Source organism: Python bivittatus, unplaced genomic scaffold (assembly GCF_059951505.1).
Source record: "Python bivittatus isolate LINGU-HERP-01145 unplaced genomic scaffold, Pbiv_v1 ctg000020_np1212, whole genome shotgun sequence".
Classification (NCBI taxonomy): domain Eukaryota; kingdom Metazoa; phylum Chordata; class Lepidosauria; order Squamata; family Pythonidae; genus Python; species Python bivittatus.
This window is the reverse complement of record NW_028277030.1, coordinates 72,669,805-72,677,605: the sequence shown is the minus strand read 5'-3', so window position 1 is coordinate 72,677,605 and position 7,801 is coordinate 72,669,805. Positions and strand designations below refer to the sequence as shown.

At 40.9% G+C, this 7,801-nt stretch overlaps 1 long non-coding RNA gene across 1 annotated transcript in view; it reads right to left on the bottom strand.

Moving 5' to 3' along the window:
* Window positions 1-4,146: 4,146 nt before the first annotated feature.
* The window catches only part of LOC148217092 (uncharacterized), a 56,534-nt gene continuing 52,879 nt past the window's right edge, over window positions 4,147-7,801 (bottom strand). Inside the window, exon 4 of the long non-coding RNA XR_015796321.1 lies at window positions 4,147-7,793. This is a non-coding gene — a long non-coding RNA (uncharacterized LOC148217092). The remainder of the gene's footprint in view (window positions 7,794-7,801) is intronic.

Here is a 7,801-nt window from a genome sequence, read left to right as displayed (position 1 = left end):
TGCCCGTCTGTCCTACATAGTGGTTGTTACAGTCCTTACACTGTATGTTGTAGATGACTCCTAACACACCCGACCTAGCCAAATACCCCCAGATCAAAATACCCAGAATCATGGACCTCATCAACCTCTGCCTCACTACCTATTTTCAGTTTGATGGACAAATATACCAACGAATCAGAGGCACACCCATGGGATCACCACTGTCAGGACTCATAGCAGAGATTGTAATGTAATGCCTAGAAACTATAGCACTTCCACACATACAACCTAAAGTATGGATCCGGTATATAGATGACACCTTTGTTATAATAAAAAAGGAACAACTAGAGAAGACACATAAAACCATCAACAACATCTTCAAAGGAATAAAAGTCACCAGAGAGGAAGAAAACAACAACGCACTACCCTTTCTGGATATCCTCATCAGCAGAGGAAACAACAGCAAATTAGAAACCCAAGTCTCTCGGAAGACAACCCACACTAAACAAGTACTCCATTACCAAAGTAACAACCCAACCTCCCACAAGAGCAGCTTTGGAAGAACATTATTCAAACAAGCACAAATGCATTGCTGCAACCCAGAACCGCAGAAAAAGGAAACAGACCACCTATACAACACCTTCCAACAAAATGGATATCCATGCAACTTTATCAAAAAGTGCCTGGCCACTCAACCTACTACAACACAACCAACACAAGCTATGAAAAGGATAACACTGCCATACATCAGAAACGTTTCAGAAACTACCAACAGACTGTTACAACCACATGGCATCTCCGTAACACACAAACCAACTAAAGCCCTCCAAAACTTCTTAAGCAAACCAAAAGACCCAGTAGCCCAAGAAGAAAAAACAGGAGTCAGGGAGATAAATACTGAACTCTAAAATGATTAGTTTTTAAACTGCTTGACTCAGCTAGATGGTGTTATTCTGTGTGTCAGGAATACTAATCTGTAGCACCCCTATAATATTGATCCAGAACTGACAAGAAGGGAAAGGAAATAGCAGTGTTGAGTACACATTTCCAGGCTGAAAGATATCAAGAGAATAGTTTTTGCAAGTCCTTCCTGTTCGAAGAATTCAATTTTTTTGTGAATTTTACATGAAATAGTTCAAAAGGTCTAGACTGATGTATGAACTGGAACTTATCTGTTCAACCAGATCACCATTTCTCTGAATGTTAGGACATACTACTTGCTATTTTAAAAATATCTAGAATTATATTTCAATATGTATGTCAAAAGACAATGTATTCAATTGTCAGAAAGCTACTGACCAGAAAGCTACTGAAAAGTACACATTTTCATAATATAGATTGCTTATCTAAGACAAGTTATATCAATGTCACTGGATGAACTTATTTCTCTCCACCTTTGCTTTATTCAACTTAAATAGCATATCTTCCATTACTTTGATAAGATCGAGATTTTGATAAGATGTTGTCCATTCACTGAACTTAGACATTTATCTTTCCTATGATCTTTATGCTTATTTTTATAGATCAGAACCTAATTTGCATAACCATGTCTGACACTTAATAGGTTAATTTTTTTGAAACAGGATTTCATAAACTATTCAAAGGCTTCTGACTGGAGGAATGTATAAACCCATGTGAATAAGAAAGTACGTAAATTGAATGAATGAATGAGCTTAGAAAATTCCTGCCTGAAAGTCTGAAGAGATGCTACCAGACATTAGTGGATCAATACAATGATTCAGCATAAAAGCATCTGTTCATACTGGTTTTAAGTGGTTCTGTTTCAGTAGTGCATAGAAAACCCTGCTCGGATTGCTTTAGTCATCTCATAACACCATTACAAGGTATCTTGTTATTGGAGTTGGGCAGTGTACAAACTGAATTCAGTAAATAAATATTTAGATATGGCAAGTGGAACAGAGACTGATTAAGTAACTAGCATAAATAAATGTTACATCCTAGGAACCAACTTTGTTGAAGTATTGCAGATACATTTGAAGTATAAACTGACCTTCTTTCCAAAAATCAGCATAACGAAGCAAGGACTCAGCTAAAGTTAGAGCTTGGAGGGTTTTCTCATTTTGGAAATCTCTTCCCCTGGAGACCAGGCTGGTACTGATGTTATCTGCCTTTTGATGCAGTGAAAAACTAGAATTTAACACTTTACAGTAAATGATAAAGTGACAAACTTTTATCAAGGTTCATTGACCAGGTTAGATATCAAGATGCTTCCCTATAACTTACCCACTGAGAATGCTAGTACCATTAGGAAAGTATGCCTTGGTGTGGAACCCTTCCATACTACAGAACTAATCCACATGGTTTAATACAGCAACCACCCTACCACAGCATAGCATTAAACGTATGTATGTATGTATGTATGTATGTATGTATGTATGTATTCCTTCTAACCCTAATTCCTCTGAGCTCTCCTTCATCAAATGCTTAAGTATCTGTAGATCAGGAGCATAAAATACTTTCTCACTGAGGCCAATGGGACACTCAATAACTTGTTCCCATCAACATTAGAAATGGGCAGCAGGTAGAGTGCCTCATTAGCATCACATTATATCCCTGCTACTGCAAGAGATTGTGTGTCTAGAGAAGCTTTACTTTAATTTCATAATTGCTTCTAAGTAAAACAATATCTCTCACTCAAATGTGGAATTATTTGCTTTACAGCAAACTGATCCACTCTAAGTTACACTTACGGACTTTAACAGTAACATAGATCTTTGCGGCTTACAAGACACTTTGCTTCAAGTAACTAAATTAGAAATTTTCTGTGCTTACACAGATAAGAACAGGAAGTCTCCTTCCAATAGCACGCACCAAGAGTTACTAATCTGTGCTTCAGTTATCCATCTGTAAAATGTTGTGAAGACAGTTATATTAAGGCTGCAATGCTTAAAGCATTTACTTTAAGTCCATATTACTTCTCAATTAATGGAACTTACTCTGTTGTCAGTGGTTTCAGAGTTTCATTTTGAAATAAACTGGTGTCTGTATATTACAAAAGTGAAATGCACAAATCTAAAGTTAACTGTTATTTTCAAAATCATTAACCATGTCTTCTTGCAATAAATTCCGCTATTTTCTCTAGTACTTCAGAAAATATATCATTATCTTTTTTTTCATAATTCATATGTTTCTTGGGCAACTTTTTAAATATACACACATGTGCACACAGTCATATATACATACACATGTGCACACAGTCATATATACACACACATCTCTTGAACTAAGAGTAGATTATAAGAATTGCTGAGAAAGAAATGAGACAGAACATTTTGTTTTAAAACGTTAAGACCTGGAGATAAACAGTGAAAGTTTATCCTTACTCCATGACTCTACTTTAGATATTACAAAGCACTTTTGTTCTATTAACTACTGACCAGGAGGAGACACTAGAGTAGTTCCATCCTTATTGGGACTCTTCAGGAATAGATGTCCTCCATACTAGATGTTCTATGTTCAACCTTTTAATGAGATTTGAGCATAAACCTATGAAACATTTACTATGGAGGATACCTACACCTGAAGAGTCCCAATAAGGATGGAACTGGTTGTGTAGTGCCTCCTTCTGGTCAGTGGTTAACACATTTGATAGAGCCAGGTTACTTGAAAGACTGGTTTCTGCTCAGCTAGTATGTACTAGCATGCTCTGGGTCCCTTCAGTTAAATAATGTAATCTATAGGTACCCAGGAAGTATGCCTTCTCTGTTGCAGTGATTGCCCTTTGGATGAGATTGATTGAATGATTGATTATGAGCCATCAAGTCATTTTCTACTCCTAGCAACCACACAGATAGATCTTCTCCATTACAATCTATCCCTTAGCCTGTTCTTTCAAGTCTTCCAATGATGCACTCTTCACCAGCGTAACTGAGTCCATTCACCTTGCTGTCGGTCGTCCTCTTCTTCTCTTTCCTTCCACCTTTCCCAGCATTAGAGCCTTTTCCAGAGAGCTGGGTCTTCTGCTTGATAATTTTCTTTCCTGTTTTTATTTATTTATTCATTTCTTTTAATTTGTATAGCTGCCCATCTCACCTAAGTGACTCTGGGCAGCTCACAACACTTAAAAAAACAACAACCAGATAGAAACAGATTAAAACTGATATTCAAACATACAAAAACCATCAATGAAACACATTAAAGCAAAATTAACCATAATCGGCTGTGAAGTCCATATTTTTAAATTCAATTTGTCTGTATATTGTACCAGGATACCATCTTGATTTAGGTTTGTACTTTTTTTTTTTTTTTAACTACAGCACTTGTGAACAGCCCAGAGCCAACTGGAGGCAGGCAGTGCCAAATTACATTAAATAATAGATAAATAAATCACATATAAAGCTATATACATTGCCCCCTGCCCTTTAAGAGGAGGCAGTCTTGAGGCCTCTAGCATGAAGCCCAGACCAATAAAAATCACATAACTCTCAAGAGCATATAGAAAAAAGGAAGACAACACATTTTTATTTATTTCACTTCTTCCACATTGCAGTTAAATATTTTCAGCAATACATCCAATGATGGAATAAGAGTTTTTAAAAGCATAACAATGAAATGTATTGGAGAAAAAATCATTTACACTATTTCAGGAATTATTTGTTTGTTTGTTTGATTTTTTTATCCCTTCATTATTTTTTATAAATAACTCAAGGCGGTAAACATACATAATACTCCTTCCTCCTCCTTTTTTTCCCACAACAACCCTGTGAGGTGGGTTGGGCTGAGAGAGAGTGACTGGTTAAGATACAGATAATAAGCTATGCTGTATGATATGATTTTTAAATAACATTCTTGTGATTCTGAAAGGTTCTGCAAATTTAGGGGTTCCAGTGCATCAATCAGGGTAAAGTTTTCCCATTCCCATATACAGAAAAAATAAATGGGGAAACCCAGAGCAAAACCTGCCTACTAACCATAATTAAGGGGTTAGATATCTCCTAGAATTATCATTCAAAAAGATATTGATGTTAGGATTCCTCATAAAATTCCCAATATCCAATGTTAGAATTTCCAATAAAATTCCAAGAATGAGACAGGATGAGTGTACGATGAAAGTCTCCTCTGAAAGTACAGGATGAACCAATGTGCTGTATCAGGGTTCCTCAACCTTGGCAACTTTAAGACGGGTGGACTGCAACTCCCAGAATTCCCCAGCCAGCAAGGAAAAGTGGAAATATATATATAAAAATAAACCCCAGTAGTTTCTTTCTGTCTGTAGCATGCCAAAGGGAGCATACGGTAGTCCTTGAAATAAATGATGCCTTCTCTTAACACATATTACAACAAACTTTTGAATGCCAAAAAGCTGGCATTTCCCCATTGATTCCAAGCACTGCTCGTTGAATGAACTGATGTCTGCCTCTAAGAAATGTTTGTAGAAATAGGTAGTTCACCCCCAGAAGTCCATGTGGGAAGTATGGAACTGTTACAATAGCGTTTTGTATTTGTGTTGAAAGAAGATTAATTTGTATAACAAGCTACGGCTAGTTTCCAAAGTCCTTATCCATAATGCTTAGTGATAGAAAGTTAGTAAACTTTGCTGGCCATCGTCTTCACACTACTGCTAGCACAGATAAAAAGATAACAAGGCTCCACAAGGCCAAAGATGGTGAAAGAGGAAGTCAAGATTATGTAGAGTCTGTTTATGCATACTCCTAATTTGGTCCCCCTTAAACCTCAGAAAGTCTCTTGGGCTTCGAAACTAAGCAGGGTCAGCCATGGTTAGTATCTGGACAGAAGATTACCAAGAAATACAAGGATGTCAATTAAACTGGGAAGCTGAAGAACATTCTGGAAAAAGATAAGGACAAATCACTTCTGTGCTTTTGGCATGGATGAGTCCATGATGTTATGAGGAGTCAAGCCCAACTCAACCCTCTTAAGCTCACCACCATGGGTACAAGCCATGAAATTGATCGTCTTATATGGATGGTACACTTAGCCTTCAGTTGTTTGGTGACTTGTTCACCCTTTGTGATAAGCCTATGGTTTGCTTGAATAATTGGCTGAGTTCATACTGAGCAGAAAATGAAACCCATCTCAGTTTAACATCCTCCAAACCCAGCCACTGCTAACCACAATCAAGTGGTCTCAACTCACTGTCAGCTTGCATCCTCAAGATTGGTACATACACCTGCTGAATTCCTACCTACCATGCAGCGGTAATACGCTAGACCTTCATATCAGGCAGCAGTTCAGATGTTCCACTTGCTATAAAACTAACTGATTGAAACACACTAGATGAAGAAGTGTGACATACGCAGAAAGGCTGATAAACCTGTCTTTCCTCAGACATGAAGAGAGGTTCCTCTTCCTCTTTCAATATTGTGCGAAGTGTGCTGTATTCCAGCAGCAGGCGAGTGGAAAACATACAGTATTTAAAGGAGCCGACACTTTCCAGAATGTATGTATGTACGTATCTCTCTCCCTCTCGTTTTCCTCTGCCGTCCCCCTCCGCAAACCCTCCACAAAGTGTTAGCGATCGGGCTAGAAAGCGGGTTCTTCGGGAGCTGGCTGGCCAAGCGCCGCTCCGCTCCGTTCTGCCGCCCTGCTTCAAGGTAGACCGCTTTGGCAGTCGTTTTTTGCAGCTTTAGTCTTAGACGTGCCCTACGTGTCCTCTGCGCTCCGCTATCTGTCTCTGGCCATTAGCGCGGACGCTGAGGGCCGCTGCTCTGCCCCCGCGAACATCTGCCGCCCGGTTGGGAAGGAAGGCAGGCAGGCGGAACGCGCGGGGGCTGCGCGGGTTGCGTAGCAATCCACGAGCGCTTGAGGCTTTCTTGCATCGGGGAAGGAAGGAAGGAAGACGCGTCAAAGGCAGAGCAGAGGATCTGAAAAAGCCGTCTGGTGGATAAAATGCGTGAGAAGAAGAGTGCGAGGACGTCTGAGGGGGAAAAAACAGAGGTGAAGCAGGTCACGACCGGTTAGCCATATCGAGGCCGCAGTAATCGGGGGACCACGAAACGGCGGCAAGGAATTTTCTGTATCTGTTTGCCGCCGTCGCCCGGATCTCTGCAGTCCGGATATGGCAACACTGGTTTTAGGACACTTCCATGTGGCTCTTTAGCGCCAGCTCCTCTCAGACTGGCACGGTGCCTGCCTGCTGTCTGCGCAGTCGTCCTCCTTGGGCTGCCAAGTGGACTTCCTTCCGACTCGGTTGGTGCACAGCACTCTCGCTTTCTAGCTTAAGAGCCTGAGGTTCTGCAGTGCCCAGCCTCCATCTCTTGGGCTTTCTCTCCTGACCCCCTTCCCAGCATGTTCTGTGTTCCTATGTTCAGACAGCCAGTTTGGTGAAGCGGTTAAGGCACTGGGCTAGAAACCAGGAGACCCTGAGTTCTAGTCCCACCAGAGGCAAGAAGCCAGCTGGGTGACCTTGGGCCAGTCACTCTCTCTCAGCCCCAGGAAGGAGGCAATGGCAAATCATTCCTGAAATCTTGCCAAGAAAAAACTGCAGGGACTTGTCCAGGCAGTCACCAGGAGTCAACACTGACTCGAAGGCACAAAGCCTCTTGAATTGCGTGCCAGGGGGGTGCGTCAGGGGGTCGTGTCAGGGCAGGGCAGCTTGGCAGCCGTCTCTGTTCCCACTGCCATGGTCACAACCCAGCGGCCATCCATTGGGTCAAGGCTCTTTTCTGCACTCTGTGATTGGTCATCTAGAAGGAGCCCTTCTTGGCATTTTGAAGCCAGCTGTGGTGGGAACCAATGCAACACTGCTTCAAGCTGTTTCTTGGGGAGCAAAGCCAGAGTTGAAGTGCCGTCTGTCGCAGAGGAGTGGTATTGAGTGGAAGAGGGTTTTCCGTCTGCATGT